Source organism: Eptesicus fuscus, chromosome 17 (genome assembly GCF_027574615.1).
Source record: "Eptesicus fuscus isolate TK198812 chromosome 17, DD_ASM_mEF_20220401, whole genome shotgun sequence".
Lineage (NCBI taxonomy): Eukaryota > Metazoa > Chordata > Mammalia > Chiroptera > Vespertilionidae > Eptesicus > Eptesicus fuscus.
Genome location: NC_072489.1, coordinates 25,280,529 through 25,299,477, shown reverse-complemented (window position 1 = coordinate 25,299,477; position 18,949 = coordinate 25,280,529). Strand labels below are relative to the sequence as shown.

The 18,949-nt window shown below is 40.5% G+C and overlaps 1 protein-coding gene across 2 annotated transcripts in view; it reads left to right on the top strand.

Moving 5' to 3' along the window:
- ARID5B (AT-rich interaction domain 5B) overlaps positions 1 to 18,949 on the top strand; it is a 181,434-nt gene that overhangs the window by 88,876 nt on the left and 73,609 nt on the right. The gene's annotated exons all lie outside the window — the stretch shown is intronic.

The window sequence follows — 18,949 nt, the reverse complement described above, 5'->3', positions numbered from 1 at the left end:
ATATCGTTATATATCCATATACCTTTATATACTGTGCCCACCAAAGATGGATATATGCACACATATCTTTATCTGCACCTCTGCCCAGCTGCTTGGTCATTTATCTCTGTAGATAGAAGGGAAGGAGGAAAAGATGTATCATCCGTTTGGAAGAACTTGCATGATTGGAGGCAAGCCAAGATCTCATCTCTCACATCTTTCTCATCTGTTTGTTGAAGAGATTGGATCATATCAGTTCTTCTCAGTGGGCAGGGATATTAGAATAACCTGGGGGCACTTCATCAAAATACACATGTTCCCTGGGAATTGCTATACTTACTGAGACGTGAACAACCCCCTCACCGTCTCCCTCCCCTGGGAATTGCCACCATTGAGTGACCAGTATGATGACCACCCATGCTGAATCCCTCATGGGTACCTGGGTTGCAAAGAAGGTGAGACTCTGGCCTACAGAGCGCACGGGGTCCCTTGAGCTGGAACATTCCTTGATTCTATTGGCTACATTTTCTCAAGGATCCCTAGTTTGCAGATTATTCAGATTCAGATTATTCTGCTTAACCATTACAGGCCTTGGCATGGCTTTGGAAATCCACTCTGGCCTCTCCAATCTGATTATTCATGACTTCAGCAGCCCTGTAGTTTCTGTGGGAGGGTTATTGAAGGAGGTGTACAGCAGAGGAAGGGTGTGGATGAGGGGATGGAATATGATGATCCAAGAAGGAAGGGAAGAAAGAGAGGAACAGGACCTAAGTTTATTGGACATGACATTTTTTTACAGACTGTTTTGTTAGATGCCTTTCACATCTCTGGTTTGTCAAATGGCTGTCAATCTGTAAGAGAGCCATAGTGTTTATACAAGTTATATTTTCCTTCTTCCAAGAAGAATTTATTGTCATATTTAAAAAATTTTTATTGATTGATTTGAGAGAGAAAAGTTGTTGTTCCACTCATTTATGCACTCATTGGTTGATTCTTGCATGTGCCCTGATCTGAGATCGAATCCGTAAGCTTGGTGTATGGCGATGATGCTCTACCCAACTTGAGCTACCCAGCCAGAGCTATTGTTATATTTTTAATATTCAAAAAACCTGTATATTCAGCTGGATGAATGTATCCAATACATTTTTTAAAATACCCTCTCTTTTCAGATCAGCATTTACAAATCTTCCCTTTTCAATACTTCCATCTTGAGTTTTTCTTCTTCCATGCCCTCCATCCTGCTTGGCCTTAAAGAGGTCTATAAATTCCTGACACAAAATAAAACTCAAAGAATGCTTTCCCTCCCTTAAGAGTACTCAAAATTAGAGTTTCACCATGTAATATAATGAAAAAAATGTTTCAACCTTTTGAGCTAATTTAGGAATTATTAGTCATTGAGTTTCAAAGCTTTTGCATCTAGAACTGGTAATAGAAAGAAATTCTAGTTTAACAGTGATCACAATAGTTAAGTTACTAAATTGGTTTTAAATGTTCTCACAGACACAAGCATCTGACTTGAATGTTTTCCTGAACTTTCCTCTGGTATAGCACATTTTAATGCTCTTTTTCTTCTCCAGCCTCTTAAAGTGGAAGCTTTCTTTTGGAATAAAGGTGCCTTTAAACAGCTTCTAGATGGCTAGTTTAATCATTAGAATATATTACCTAGATGTTTTTTAGTTACATTTGTACTTCAAATAGTTTGTACTTAGAGTTTTGCATTTTTAGTACGTGAACCCAAAAAGCTTATTTTTGTCCTGATCTGAACACCTTCACCAACATACCTCCCCCACCTTCCACGTTTGCTCACACCCTTAATTTCCAGAGAGCACACATTTAAACCTCCAACTGGTTGTACTAGAAATCAACATGAGTTAAAGGGTTTGTTAAAACGTGGGGTTGGGTTTCTCCAACCAAGTAACAGTTGGTGGAAGAACATAAATTTAATTAGTGACTAGCATTAAACAAATGTTCCTAATATTAAACACTGCCAGATGACTGAAACACTTCTGTCAGATTACCGCGAGTGCCAGGGGGCCCACAGATGAATTTCCACACAGTATATATTCTGTACCACACGCTCGGTGACTTCGGTAATTGGTCAGATGTAATTTAGGTAACAGTATGCCTCGGCTGTAAAAATCAAATTTTATTAGCCATATCACCAGGTGGATGAATGGGGGAGCTGATGGCAAAGGGTTTATAGCATTTAGCAGCTACACCTTTGACACATGAAATTCATAAATTGTCATAAAATACCTCCGAGGCCCTTCTCAAAAGGACAGTGTCTACTTTCCTATGATTAAATAATGTTTATTTTATTAACTAATATATTTCTTGCTTTCTTCTATTAAATGGGATTATGGAGTAGAGCTGGGAGGGGTGTTCAAAAGGTAAATAAAGCACAGTCCCTGCTAGTTTTGAGGATTTAAAATCTAATTGGGGAAGACAGGGGTAAGGCACCTGAAAGTTAACTAATGTTACAAGAAAGTCAGTGATTAAGTATTTGGTGAGTGTTGCAGAAAGCAAGTGCAGTCGGAATTTCACAGTGCGTTGGGGGTGGGAGAGGTGAAGTGATCACGGAGAGAGGGAAGCCGCATGGAGAGGGCAGGACTGGATCTGGTTTTAGGGGGTAAGCAAAGAGGTTACTAGAAACTTTTTAGACATATCTAGATCATTTAAAATTCATGTCCTGCCCTGGCCCATGTGGCTCAATTGGTTGAGCGTCATCCCATGCACCAAAAGGTTGCCAGTTTGATTCCCCTTCAGGGCACATGCCCAGGTTTCCGCTCTGATCTCTGGTGTGGGGAAGCAGCCAATCAATGTTTCTCTCTCACCTCAGTGTTTCTCTCTTTCCCCTTCTTTCTCTAAAATCAATAAAAAGTAATTACTTACTTACCTACTTACTTAATAAAATAATAAAAAATAAAATAAAATAAAATAAAATAAATATATAAATAAAATAAAATAAATATATAAATAAAATAAAATAAAATAAAATTCATGTCCTGGCTCTCCGTGCTAGGAATTGCTGCCTTCACCCTGGTCAGTTGTTGCCTCTCTTAGGTTTCTTTGCCCTTAGTTATCACCCTGAGTGGGTTTTTAAATGGCCTGTTGCCCTCTCTACCAGGGAGACATGAACCTGAGTCTGTGGACCAGGGCTGGGATGATCCTAAGCAGTGGCTTTGAAACTAGACCTGAATGTCCCTTCTTGGGCTGGGACGCCCCACATTTTCTCTGCGTGCTCTACGGCTTCCTTGCATTCCCGGGGTTCATCTCTGAAAATGGGCTTCGCTGTGTGTGTGACAACCTTGCCCAACTTCCCAGACACACCCCCGCCCCTGTCCTTTCAATATTGTCCACTGAATAAACAAGTTTAATTGATCAATAAAAGTAAGGCATTGAAATCTATCATGAGTCCTTATAAATAAATTCTCCGTGGAATTTTATGAAGCTGTTTAATGAAAAGTTTGATTAGAAACTATTAAAGAAAAATAATGTAGATGGAATTTCATCATTTAGTCCCATATTACAGTAGTGTCGTTTTGATTTTTATTTACATTGAGATATTCCGAACAGAGTAAATATATCCTGGTTTTAATTAACTATCCTTCTTACTTGGAAAAGGTTATTTTAGGCTTGAAGGGTTTTGATAGCATACCATCTGCTTTCTTCACTGTTTTATTCAAGTCCTTCCCTTGCTTACAGCACTGTGCAGTGTCTAAACCTATGACATAAGCATAAATTGAATCATATTAATGGTAGGTGATTGAAAGGCTTCAGCCTCCACATCCTGCCCGCATTCTTCCGTCTTGTCAGTCACACTGCTCTTAAAGGCAGTGTGCTCTTTTCTCAGCACAAGGAAATTGACTAAATTTAAAATTAAAGCAACTGGACTCCCTATTAAAGCACTATGAAAACTGGTTGGATTGCTCATGCAATTAGGAAATGAGATTATAATAACATTTGGGGAAAGTGACATTTTAAATGACACTTTTTCTCATAGAAATCTTTACCCTGTGCATAATTCCTGCCCCCACTGCCCTGTTAGAATCACCTAACATGAGGCTTTCTCTCACAGCCCTCCCCCCTTGCTTTTACCTCTTTTATATAATTCATTTCCTCTTTTGTAAAACACATATTGCCACTTATATTGTGTTATTGTCTTTGCTGTAGGGAAAACACATGCATGCAAACATATTGTCTATTTTTCCTGTTAGGACAATGAAATGTCCACCAGTTTGTAATGCACAATGTTTACGTTAATGTCACACAGATTGATTTCATATGTGCAAAGTGTTGACAGCTAACGCCAAACAAAGGCACATGCAGTACAGTAGGTAAATGGATAACTTGAAGGTACTGGCTTCCATCAAAGAGATGTAAGGTGGAGCCATTATGCATACACTAGATGAAATCAGCCCTTAGAAGTGGGTGGGACTGCCCTGGCCAGTATGGCTCAGTTGGTTAGTATGTCATCCCACACACCCAACGGTCTTGGATTCAAGTCCCAGTCAGGGTACATTCCTAGGTTGTGGGTTCTGGGCAAGTGCTGTGGCAACCAATTGATATTTCTCTCTCACGTTGATGTTTCTCTCTCTCTCTCTCTATTGCTCTCACTCTCCCTTCTCCCTCTCTCTAAAAATCAATGAACATGTCCTCCAGTGAGGATAAAAAAAAAAAAAAGGAGTGGGACTAAATGGATTAAGATATGTTTCATTTAAAAAAAACACCTAATAAAATATATAGTTTATTTTATTCTGAGTTTTCCATTGCAAAGAGATACTAGTATATGTTGGGCTTCTAAAATTCTTTAGAATTAGTGTGTGTGTGTGTGTGTGTGTGTGTGTGTGTGTATGTTTGTGTGTGTATTTCTTGATTAAGAAATGGCATTGAGTTGAAGAAAGTATATGGTAATTTACCTGAAAAGTACACCATGAGATAGACCGCCATCTCATTGGTCCATGTATAGAACATCATGAGCTTTCACCTTCAGGGAGAGGTTGGCTATGTCAATATTAAAACATATACTCTGCTAGTGGGCAGAGGGGACAGCATGGTGGACTGAAAAGAGTACTAGGCTTTCAAAAATAGTCCAGGTTTAATTAAGGCTCAACTGTCTGATTTTCTATTCTCTGAGTGAGTGATATAGGCCCCTCACTTATCCCTTTTAAAATCGAATAGTAACAGCCCACTCACCAGGCTCAGAATAAGTTTGTATTCACTTGATTAAAAAAAAAAGTCCTCTTGATAAATGAAGATTCTCTACTGTTTCTATAGAATATTAGACCTTGGACAACTTATAGTCGCCTAAATCGATTTGCTCTTTGAACGATAAAAAAATTATTTCCCTAAGGCTTTGAACTCTTATGAGAACTTTAATGGAAAAGAAAAGTTTTCTACTTTTATAATGTTTTAAAGAAGTTTTTCTGACTCTGCACTGAATTTTCCCTTTCTGAGGTGAAATGATGACATTATGGACAAAAGAAGTAAAAGCAAAGAGAAGGAGGGAAACAGGAGAGGGACAAAACCTTGATTTACAAAAGAAAGTGCAGGACCTATAAAATCAGTTTGAAGCATAAAAGATGAGCTGGACTCTGCCTCTTCCCCTCTAAACATCACATGTTTTGCTGGAAATGAAAGGAAAGGCAGTTGTTTTGTTAAGGATCATGAGAATTTGTAAGTGAGTAAACATTTTTTTCCTTGCCAAAGTAGGTTTCATGGTCACAGTGGATTTCGGTGCTTAAATGGCTTTGTTCCTGGCCCCTGTCCACATTCAGACTTTTGCTGCCTGCCTGTGGTGCCCACCGATCTCCCAAATGATAACAAGGCAGACATTTCCCTTTAATTGAAGCCAAGTGGGAAAGGAGTTGTGCTCCTTGTAGATGGCTGTTTATGCAGAAAACTTAACCTGCAGAGATCTCACTTCGGAGGACTGCTTTGTCCTGGAAATTTTCTAGAGGTTCTGTTTATCATTAGAGAGTAATTTAACCAAGACCACTCTTGGTACCCTCTCTTTTTTACATGTGCTGCCAAAGTAGGGACAGAGAGAATGTTAAGTTCATCATACAACACAGTAAACCAAACTCAAATAAATCTGCTGGTAGAGGTGTACTGGACGTGCTCTGTAGGATGTGTAATGATTAACATATGGCCTTGGCTTCCAGGACAGTAAGGCACAAAGAGGGCTGGAGAGCAGACTTTCTTGGGCAGAAGTGTAGGAAGCTAGGGCACCATCTCTCAGGGGTTAATGAAAGGAATGTTTATGTTTCTACTATAAATTAATTTACAGAGTCATGATATATGGAAAGGGTAGGATTAGTGGATTCCTTTTCTATTTTTAGAACTTGAAAGGATACTTTAAAATAACTCTGAACTCCTTTTGTAGCTGAGTGGACTCAATGGGTTATTAAAAACTATTTGGACTCACGAGTACAATAAACTCTTGTTCACCCCAGAAGAAAGGATCTGTGTCTATATTGGCTAATATTTCACCTAGCATTTTCATCTAGAAAAGCAAGAAAGTTATATCCCATTACATTATCAAGATCAACATATTCCTCTTGAGGGTGAAACAGATATTTTTATCAATTAAAAAACACACGCTCTAGGAAAGAGCCAGACCATTGAAAAAAAAATCACAAGCAGAATGATGGTTAAGGGTAGGGGTGGTGGGATGAGGTTCAGGATAAGTCTGTATTCACTTGATTTTTAAAATCCTCTTGATAAATGAAGAGTCTCTCTACACCCCTTCATTCTATCCTGTCAGGGGAGCTGGATTGATTAAAGTTCAATCCAGTAGGTGAACTGTAGGCTAGGTTGCCTGGGGATGCTTAGACCCCAGCACATTGCCTAACACTGTGCCCTTAATGCATTCATGCACTTCACCAATCTCCATTGCATACCTACTATGTGCCAAGTACTCCTCTGGTCCTTGTGCACATAGTTGTGAATGAGAGGGAAGAATTTCCCGCTCTTCAGTTATTTACACTGTAGTATGTGGTCAGGGCAATGGCACAATTCAGGATAGACAGGGACCATGCCTTGGAGATATAGACCATACCTACCAAGATTGTTGTGACGAGTGAGTTATGACTTAAGGCACTGAGACAGTACAGGGTAAGTGCTCCTTCAGTACTCATTTTTACCCAGTCCTTCTTGGGCCTCTTACACCTCTCAGCGCAACCATAACCACACATTGAGTTTATGGTGGTTCTTTAAAAAACACCCATAAAATTGTTTCACACCTATACTGCTGGGAATTGTGAGGTATCGTTTGCTACTGGAAATCATTCAACATCGTTCGTTCTAGAAATACTTGTTTGTTTGTCCTTCTGCATGGAATGTGTTTCTCCAGATATCATAGGTCTGGCTCCTTCTCATCATTCGGGCCACAGCTCAGATGTCTCCTCCCCAAGGAAGTCTCCTCTGACCTTCTCCTTTCCACAAGTCCAGCTCTATTCCATCATGCAATGTGGAATTATGTTCCTATAACTCATCAGTATCTGAAATTAACTCCTCTACTTATTTCTTTATATGTAAACTAGAGGCCCGGTGCATGAAATTTGTGCACGGCTAGAGTCCCTAGGCCAGGCCAGCCATCAAGGCCAATTGGGGCCTTCCTTCCCCTGCTGCTGGCTGCCAGCCGGGGCCTCCCTACGTTCCGCGTCACCCCCTAGTGGTCAGCGCACGTCATAGCAAGTGATTGAACTCCTGGTCTCCAGGTCGAACTCCCTAGGGGACACTTTGCATGTTAGCCTTTTATATATATAGATACTCTGTGACCCCATCCCACCCATACTATAATGTAAGAGCTGGGAACTTTTCTGTCTTGTTTACAGCCATGTGCCCAGGGACCAGAACAATACTTGGCACAAAGTAAATGTGTAATAAATATTAGTTAAATGAATGAATGGATACATGCATGCTGTGCATCAATATCATTGACCTCCCCCACTTTACAGATAAGGACATTTCAGCATGGCAACTTTACACAACTATCAAGTGGAAAACCAGGATATGAACCTGGACAGTCTGGCTCAGCATCCATGCTCATAAGCCATTACCTTAGACTGCCTCTTAGGGTGGAGCCAGCTCAGAAAGATCTTTCAGGCTTCCTGAGATCAGGCTGACTGGAAACAGATGCACAATAGGTTTAGCAGGATTTAGAAAGATTGGTGTGTGTTAGAGTGGTTAGGAAAGGAGTGATCATGACGATTCAAAATCCAAAAAACCACTGGATTGGCACCCTGGCCAGTGTTGTTCAATGGTTACAGCATCAGCCCTTGCACCAAAGGATGGTGGGTTTGATTCCCAGTCAAGGGCATGTACCTGGGTTGCACGTTTAATCCCTGGCCCTGGTCAGGTTGCATGCAGGAGGCAACCAATCAATGTGCCTCTCTCACATCGATGTTTCTCTCTCTCTTCCACTCCCCCCACCTCTCCTCCACGCTCTAAATATCAATGAAAAAAATATCCTTGGGTGAGGACTAACAATAAATAAATAAATAAATAAATAAATAAATGAATAAATAAATAAATACCATTGGATTGGGATCAAGAAACTTTGATGCCAGCCACCGTCCTCTCTTGTCTATATTATACCAGTCTCCCTGATTTAGCCCTTGCTATCCTTTATTCTCTTTTCAACATACCAGCCAGACTGATCCCTTCCCTGCTCAAATTTCCCAGTGGCTTCCCATCTCATCAGAGAAGTCTATATGAACATGGAGCCCTTTAGAAGCTGGAACTACTTAGAAGTTGAAAGGGACAGATAGTAAACTGCCCTGTGTTCTCAGGGGCTCTTTCTAAGACATGGGGTTGCGATGCTGACAGGATTTTCATTATCTACCTCTCTATAATTTTCTGCTTAGAACGCATTGGCTTTCGCAACTTGGCATCCTCCTATAATGAAAAAATTATAGGTTTAATTTCAAAAATTGAAATGTATGCAAGCTTTCCTGGTTCTGTCACTTCTTTATTCCTGTAGCACATAAATCATTTCCCTTTTCAAAATTAAATTTTGCTTGCCATGATTTGGTAATGGGTTTCCAAAGGAGGCAGAGTAGCCAAGCTCCTGGCACCAGTGCCGGCTGCATTGCCTGCTCAGGAAATCTTCTCACTGCTGGCTGGCCTGGGCCTTGATGCCATCATCTGGGCTTTATGCTCCCTTTGGAAATTGCCTAGAAATTCTCTCCCTAAGAATCTCTTCTGTGAATGGCCTTTCTGGCTCTCCAGTCTTCATTTTGGAAGACTAAAGAACAGATGGGACTAGGGCAGTAAAAGACTGGTGTATGCAAATATTTCTTGGGTGCTTATTCATTCATTCATTCATTCATTCATTCATTCATTGAGCACTGGGTTTGTTTATGGCAGAACTGCAGGTATGGTTGGGATATTGGTCTCTGTTCTCAAGATAACTTAAAAATCAATTTGGCTGAGATAAGACATAGAGCAATGGCATACTACAATTATTATCTGGGATCCTCTTAACAATACTGCTTTTTTCCATGAGTGACCTTGTGGTGACACAACTACAACATGGTCACAGACCTAGCCTGTTGCTGAAGTGGGAGCTAGGGCCTTCACAGCCCAGTCTGCTGACCCCAATGGGCAGACTTTTCTACCACAAGGAAGAGCATGGAGCTAGGAGTCAGGAGTTACTCTGATGTTCAAAGGAGATGATATCTGCCAAGCTTTGTAAATGGGAAAGCTTTGCCATAGAAGCAACACTGAAAGGCCTTCACCTAAGGGCTAACTGAAGAGGTTAAAAGCTGTGTGAAAAAGGGTCCAGATGTCAGGGGAGGCCTCTCAGAGGAAGTGCTTCTACAACTGGGTATTGAGAGATTGAAAAAGGAGGAAGTTATTTCAGGTAAGGAGGTGGAAAATAATCTGGACTTCTAAGCTCAAGGAAAGAGATTGTTTCCTCTGCCATTTTTAGCTTTCAGCATAGATGAGAAACAGCCTCCACAAGCAAACCTTTTTTTTGCTTCCTAAAAGATGTTACCTTCCCTTGAGAGAGCAGGTGCTCCTGGGTCCTTCTCTCTCAGGCTCCACCGTGGTTAGGACCCAGGGGAAGCCTCTCCCAGGAAACCTCAACTTTGTCGATGATTAAATTGGAAATGGTCCCTTGGGTATATAAGAAACAAAAGGAAAGGTTCTCCAACTTTGCAGTAGGGATAAAGGAGTGAGGTGCTGCCTGGCCGGTTTGGTTCAGTGGATAGAGCGTTGTCCTGCGGACAGGAGGGTCCCAGGTTCGATTCCAGTTAAGGACACATGCCTGGGTTACAGGCTTAGTCCAACGTGCAGGAGGCAGCCAATCAATGATTCCCTCTCATCATTGATGTTTCTATCTCTCTCGTCCTCTCCTTTCCTCTCTGAAATCAATAATATATATATATATATATATATATATATATATATATATATATATATATTTTTTTTTTTTTTTTTAAAGGAAGGAGGTGTCTTGCTTGGTCTCCGGGCTGTGTAAAGGGTTGCTTCTAGGCAAAAGAGTTGCTTCAGAATAGTCATCTTTAACACCCTGCTCCTAGTTCCTTCCGTGTTATTCTGTACTTTTCCAAAGTTGGTTTTTCCTTCTGCTTGGTATTTAAGTCAACAGATTCTATTGCATTTCCCTTCACTAGATTCTAAGCTCCTAGAGGGGTAAGAATCATGCCTTACTCATCTCTATATTAACATATGTTTGTTGAAATAATATAAAAACCTGGCTAGATTCCAGAGAGCTTCAAATCTCCATTATCTTATCTCCTTTCCTACAGACAAATATTTCTTGACCTCCATCATTAAGCTTTAGTTAATTGGCAGTTGATTTAATTCTCAAGGGAAAATGTCTAGCTCAAAGGAACTGTGTTGTTTTTTTTGTTTTGTTTTGTTTTTTCAATAGTTACTCACCTTTCCAAACCAGAGGGATTTTCTAAATAAACTGGTCAGTATCTTTGGTTGAAGATTATTCATTCATTATGATCCTTTACAGACCTGGAGGCTACACAACCTAGAAGGGTGTTCTTTCTGGGGAAGTTGAGGAGCATCCTTAAGTTGAGGAAAATGGTAACCGGAAGTCAACATATCCACCTTTCCAGCCTTTAACCCACAGATACCAAAATTCATTGTGGAAATCAAGGAACAGTGGGAGGGCAGTTAGCATACAACACATTGACGGGCTCTAATTAAATATGGGCTCCATGGACCAGGAACATAATATAGATCACAGTTCAGGCTGGAATCATGGCAGGAACTGTTGGGAAAGGAAAGGCTCAGTCAGTATAGTGTTCGTTATTAGGAAGCCTACTTGGCAGATGGCACTTAAAAGCCAGAGATACGTTATGGATCATTGACTTGCCCCATGTTATTTGCAGATGGTGATGAGACCTTCTGTCTCTCAGGGGAGTTCCATGGAGGATCCTGGACGAGACATGTTCACAACACACAGTGTTTAGCAGGTCGCACTTCCTTCCTCACAGTTTCAGATGTGAACATTAGGTCTTTAAAATGAGGGACAAAATAGTTTAATGAAGATATCACACACAGTGCTAGAATCTATATCAGGACAATGATTCGTGCCCCATCCCCAGCACATTTTCTACCAGTTGGTCCTAGTTGGTTCTTTGAAGTTTGTCTTTACCACAACACATAAGGCAGGTCCCGTGTTAGAGAGAATGCATTCTGTTCTGTGCTGTAGTTCTTGAAAGAAAGGAAATTGAACTGTGTCAGGATTAGAATAAACAAGGACTGTTGTGGAGCCCCATTAAATCATCTTGCTGGAAGGTGGACTCAGAGATGTGGAGAGCACGGCCCCACTCCCAGCACCGGTAACTGCTCATCCCACCCTCAGGCCTGCCATTCAGTCCTCACGAGAGAGGACAGTCCTTCACGTAGAAGAGCACCCCTCATACTTTTCATAGGGCCTCCCCCCACTTTTCAGTGTCTTGCCTATGAACAGCTCTATAACCAGGAGGACAGGTAGTATTGATCCCACTGGGCAGCTGAAGAACTGGTCAGGAGAATCAGAGGCTACACATTACTGCGGCAGTAGTGAGACCGGAATGGGACTTGGGCATCAGCTTCTCAGTCTGTGCTCTTAATGCCATCCCCCGAAACGTGGCCCAGTGCTAAGGACGTGACATCACAGCTGCACGATTGTATGCAGCGAACCCCGATTAACTAGAATATTCAGTTAACCAGGTGCTTCTTTCCCTCATTCCCTTTATACAGTATTTCAGAGATGAAAACAAAATAAATGGTAAAAATAGTTTAGTGTTTTCCAAAATATTTTTCTCATTATGAAATTATTTCCATGATGGAAAGTAGACGTACAATAATAACAATAATAACTATTGTCACTCTTCTCTGCACATGTGTGATATGTCAGGCCTTATGTTAAGTCCTTTTCCTACTGGTATACTTTCTTACTCACTCCTGAGAGTGCCTCTAAAAGGAAGCTCATGTTAACCATCACTGCACAGGGGAAGAAACAGAGACTAAGAAAGGTTACATCAGCCCTAATCACACAGCTAGTAAGTGGTTGGGCTGGATTCCAGTTCAGGTTGGTCTGGCTTCAAAGCTGGTATGCTTATCCAGTCTCTGATACTGCCTCCCAGGGAAATATCGATAATATCATCGTGCCCATCTATTCCCTTACAGTCTTTGTCCACAGCATTTGTATTTACTTAAAAACGTTTTCTATATGCAGTTGTTGTATTTTAAAATTTTAGTTTTTATAAAATAAGCATTTCCCTCTATTATCATAAACATTTTTATAAACACCATTTTAGTGGTTGCATAATACTGCATAAAATGGGTTTATTGGGGACCACATAATCCCTTTCTATTAGAAGTTTATGTTTTTCCTCCAGGATTTTGCTTTCTGATGTTGTTGCTTAAATGTATAATGTATAACTAACACTGCAATGAACATCTTTATATATAAGAGCATCAGCATTCTGATGGTTTCTTTAGGACAAATTCCAGGAATCCCTTATTGCCAAAATTCTTTTCCTTCTAAGCGATAGCAGAGATATCAGCTGATCGGAGCCTGCTCCGGGCTGAGTTCACAATCAGCCCTTTCTGCTGAACTCTCTACAGTGATGGTGGAGGACGCTGGGAATCAGTGTTCAGAATGAAGAAACGGAGTTTTGCATGGTTCTAAAGCTCAACAGGAACAACTTCTTCAGTGAATACTGGGCTTAGGCAAAAAAGGGAGCCCAGGCAAAGATTTTCACATCAGTGTCAATCTCCTGAAGAATTTACTAAACTTTTTACTTTTAGTCTCAGACCTCCTGAATGTAAATGGGTAATGTCCTGTTACCAATATTTTAATTACACTTAAGATTGAGATTCAGTGCTGTAGGAAATGCCTAAAGTTGGGGTCAGTGGCGATGGTAATGAAGAATGACAGTGGGCAAAGTAGTTATTACCTCCAGCTCCTCCTTTCTTTTTTAAGAAAAGAATTTTTAAGCCTCACCTGAGGATTTTTTTAAATTGATTTTGAGAGAGAGAAAGAGAGAGAGAGAGAGAGAGAGAAACATCGATTGGCTGCCTCCCCTGTTAGGGATCAAACCCGCAACCTTTGGTGCACAGGACAACGCTCAACCAACTGAGCCACCCGGCCAGGGCTCCTCCTTCCTTAATTGCTCTGTGCAGGTGTGATGGAGGAGCCGCTGAGCAGCAGCTGGTGGCGACTTAGGTTTTAGAGTGTGGTGAGCAGTAGCCGCAGAAGGTGGGGTATGTTGCCTGGGCAGTCAGGCTTGGGAGCAAGGCCTTGCTTTCAGTAAAAGTGCAGAACCATGACTTTGCAGGGATGCACTCCGTGCTCTTAATTACCAAGAAATTACGAAAAAGCACAATGCACAGAGAGGGCACTTCAATGGGAGTCAGGAGAACTGGGTTCAAAATTGGACCCTTGTACCGAATACGGCTGCGCGGTTAACCCCTGTCTCCATGTCTTATCTGTTGGACTGGATCTTTGAGCTTTTTGGATCTCAGTCCCCTTTGAGAAACCTGATGAAAGTTATAAATCTTCTCATGAAAATGTGCATGCAAAAATCATCATCATCATCGTGGCTGCGAAGAATGTTATGAGCAAAAATTGATATATCAAGCAAATATTGAAAATTCTGCATGTGTTTTTTCATGATTTATAAATTATGTAAAACCTTGGATTAAGAACCCCTGGACTGAAAAGTCTTTAGATCCCTTTCTGTTCTCACATACTTGCGTTCTATCAGTGAAACAAAGAATGATTTGTAATGATTCTCTGTCAACTTTACATTTTGTTAACTAAGGTAGCTCATTTCCTGAGAATTCCGGTTAATTAAAAAATAGTGCCTGGTCAGCGTGGCTCCATGGTTGAGCATCAACCTATGAACCAGGAGGTCATGGTTTAATACCGGGTCAGGGCACATGCCCGGGTTGTGGGCTCGATCCCAACTGTGGGGCGTGCAGGAGGCAGCCGATCAATGATTCTCATCATTGATGTTTCTATCTCTCTCTCCCTATCCCTTCCTCTTTGAAATCAGTAAAAAATATACATATATATATATATACATTTTTTAAAAGTAATGCTAACAGTAGCTCATGCCTTTTATTGAGAGTGGACTATATGTCAAGCACTTTGTTAGGTACCTAAGTACAGTTAGTGGCCTTCAATGATATCCATTTGATGAATCCTGTGCATTTAATCTGATTAATCATATCAGTGAAAGGCTTAGTGAAGCCAACCTTAACATTGATTGAGCACTTGCTCCATACATTATCTCTTTAAACTCTTACAACAATACTTGGAGGTGGATTTTGTTATCCGTTGGGCAAATATATAAAGCAGTGTTTCTACGGGGGAGCTGGGTATGGGCTTCGCATTCATTTGCGGTCTCTGCTTCCCCTGAACCATGTCCAGTTAGTGTGTCGTGTGAGTTTAGACATGCCCAATCCCCTCAGCCTTATCTGCCACGAATTGAGCACCTGCTGTAGGTGAGTTGGTAGGCTGGGAAGACTGTCGAGTGTGACTAGGTTGTGCCCTCAGTGAGTACAGCATCAGGCCTGATGTTCCATCAGTGTGCACGGCTGGGTCTGTTCTCCTGGGTCAGTGTGCTGATTGCAATCTCGTTTCCATAGGGCAAACGGCCTGTGGGCCACATCTGGCCCGTCGCCTTTTTATAGAGTTCGGTTGGAACACTGCCACGGCGCTCATGTGCTTGTGTCTTATCTTTGCCTGATTGTGTGCTACGAGGGCAGAGGTAACTATGCTCCACAAAGCTGAAAATATTTATGCTCTGACTCTTTGCAGAAAAAATTCGCTGACCCCTGCTACAGACCAAACAACTAGGTAGTATATTTCATCATATCTAAGACAGCATTGTAGCGCACATCATTTTTATTGGTATTGCTAAGAAATAAAACGCATTATAATTGTAAGATGCCATCGAGAGACCGCCGATTCTGAAGACATGTGAAAAGAATTGTGTGTCTTATCATCAAAATTCGGCACTTTTCAAAGATGTTTCAGAGACATTTTAAAAAATGTAAATATGGATTGTCTTAAAGACTATTTTCCCCTGTGCATAAATCAACCAGTCCGTTGACTACCCATGAAACCTATAACAACAGGCCATGTGATGGGACCCAGTGAATTAGAAAAACGCTGGCTTTTTTGGCATCTGTCTTCCCAAAGACTGTTGCTATTAATGAGTGGAAAATATTTTGGCATTGTTCTCTGAGACTATTTTCAACTCCTGTTAGTATAAATATTTAGGGTGTTTCAGTACAGTGGCTTGTGTGGCGGTAAAATTGTTAGTTCTTTTATCTTAGGACTGGAATATTTAAACAATATGCTTGTTCTTAAAAATGTGTTATGAGGCTACGTACGAAAGGCTTTGCAGTAGTTTTAAGTGGGAAGCTTCTCAAATGCTGCTCATGGTCAGATTTTTACCAGTCTGAAAAATATGCTAATTACATACAAGGCTCTGAGCAAAGAAAGTGAACTCAATATTACAATTCTTCCTCAAAGCCAAGACAGGACACTACTTAGGGCCTTGTTTGTGGTCACAGATTGGCCATTATGTGTACACACGTTTGTATATTCACATAAACTGCCCAGATAGCATCCGTATTTGAAAATATAAGGCATGGCATTATGATTCATTTTTTTTTCTTCAAAAATAGAAATTTAGGAATTCTGAGGCAGGCCACTTATTTATGTGGCTAATTCAGCTGCAGGGTAAATTATTAATGACCCCCAGATGTTGTTTATAGTGATTAGGTATTTTCAGTTGTGAAATCATATTTTCTTTTTTTGTACACAAGTGATATTTCTTAATATGCTGTACAGCATCTGAATAAAAGTTTGATGGCAGAACAGTTTGCACGTCCCATGTAATTGTTTCTAAGTGAGCTCTTCATTCTTCACATTTTTAGCTCTAATTGCTTTTTTTCCCATATGTCTAAAAATAAATATTTGCAAGTTTTGTGTTCTGCTACTCATTTTAATACATAAAATATTTGTACACTGAGCAAAATTCACTGATAATGTTCACAGTGACTTATTTAGAGAAAGTGAGGTTTGTGTGGTAAGAGGAGATAAAATACGTTTTTATTAGTATAAATGCCAAAGAAAGCCTTTTATCATATTTTGAAAGAATATTTTAAAAAGATTATTTGACCTCTGGGACTGCTTAAATAGATTCATTTGGTAAAAGAGATCCAGACTCAGAAATAGTCTGTTTTGCTATATAATGGATATTTTAAATGATCTTTGGAAGGTAGCAATTAATTTTTGATTATCGGGAACAGGGGCCCACTCTGTAGATTATCCAAGCTCCTGACTTCCCTGGCAGGTCTCCTCAACCTTCATTTGAGTTTATTCCAGCTCATTAGCACCTCCACCCGAAGGTTGGCAGAGAAAAGGAGAGGAGGAAAAAATGAAATGACTTCTGCTACTCTTAATGGCCTTTGGAAAGAATGGATCATGAATGAAATAGAAACCATTGGGGAAAAATAAGCTATTGGATTTTCTGTGTTTTCTTTTATCCATGCCTTTCTTCATCGACACAGATAATCAATAGTTGGCTTAAAGACTTTTAAATGAACTCTACATTGGAAGGCTTTATCATTATAATAACAATATCATTATTCTCTTTACACTCCCAAAGACTGGGTGAATTCCAGAGATGTAAATATTATCCAGTGTCCATGTTGGCAAGTTTCTGAGATTTTTTTTTTTTTAGGGGGGGGGGGGGATTGTTAATAAAAAAAACCTTCCTCCAATCAGTTTTTACACACAAAAGCACCCCCCCCCCTCATATTAAAGGTAACAATTATTTGTCTGTGTTCAGACAAATAAACATCCGCTTGGCCACCACCTATCTTGTGATCATGTCTTATACAGACCTAGAAATACTTTGCATTAATGAAAATTGGCAGGTTTGGTCTTCCTCATTGTGTTTGCTTCTTTTTTAAAAATTTATTTTATTTTATTATTTTTAATTGATTTCAGAGAAGAAGGGAGAGGGAAAGATAGAAACATCAATGATGAGAGAGAATCATCAATCAGCTGCCTCCTGCATGCCCCCTACTGGGGATCGAGCCCGCAACCCAGGCATGTGCCCTTGACTGGAATCGAACCCGAGACCTTTCAGTCCACAGGCCGGCACTCTATCCACTGAGCCAAACCGGCTAGGGCGTGTTTGCTTCTTAATGTGTTGTTATATTTACAATTCACACAGAACAATCTGTGACAAATGTTCCCTTTTATCAGAACAGCTGCCAGATTTATACCACATCCCAAGGTTCTATGAGACGTGACAATACAGTCATTCTTCCGCGTTTGTATTACTCAGCCATCTTTTTGATATGTGTTCTTTAAGGCATCCTGGCTACATGCATCTCCAATTTCAGCCCCTCTTTTGGACCACCGTGCAGCCCAGAGCTTTGGAGCTTTGTCTTGGAAGCTCCTTCCATCAATCAGAATCCCAAATTTACATTGTTAGGTTCCCTGGAGGTGTTAGAGCCCTGGATTCAGCAATTATTGTGAATAAGAACCTTGCAGCCAGGGTGAGTGCCAACATTCCAAGTGCTAGCACAATGGAAAAGAGAAGTGGTTTATGTTAGAATATGGTCACATTCTTCTGATTAAACCCACTCGAAAAAGACAACATTGTAATATTTTCCAATGACTGTTTATCATGAATTACGTCAGCCTTCGTTTAAATTGCCATTATTTCTCCTTAATGCTTCGTGGTGCCTGCATAATTTACGGCACTGGCTGCCTCGGGACTATGAAATAATCTTTCACAACCAACATACAATAGTAAAGAACATGGCGTTTTTGTTGTTAATTATTATAGGACTCCTTTAACTTTTACAAAGTGACATAAAATATTGTTGAGGTATTTATGGCTCCAGCTACTTTTACATGGATCTATTTTGCTTCTGGCTAGTTCTTAACTAAAGCAATCATTTGTGGTTATTAGGCCGCCGGAGATATTATGTCAGAACTGGTTTAAGAGTATTATTATGTATCACATGTCATACACGACATGTCAGCACTTGAGGCTGTCTTTCAATAAAAACAAATGTAATTTTAGTTTCTGCTCTTTTAGGGATCGGCGATTTGTAAGCTAACCTGAGTTCACGAGAAGGTGTCCCACACTGTTGGGGAGGGAGCCTGTCTCAGCCTTCCATCATACGCTGTTAGTCTCTTTCCTGTGGATTTAAGACCTTTCCAAAACAAACTTTGGCAAAGGTTTAATTCAGAGTGAAGATTTGCTTCTGGGGAGCAACAGAATTAGCAAGGACTGGTTAATTGCCCGTGGCTGAGCTGGTTTTGATTTCCCCATTTTGTGGTTTTTCTTATAGGTTTTCTAAGCACTAGGTCCTATGGCTCTCTGAAGGGAGGACTGCCCCAGCCCGTAGAAGACCCTGCCTCACACATCCTGAGTCTCTACCCCAACATTCTGGA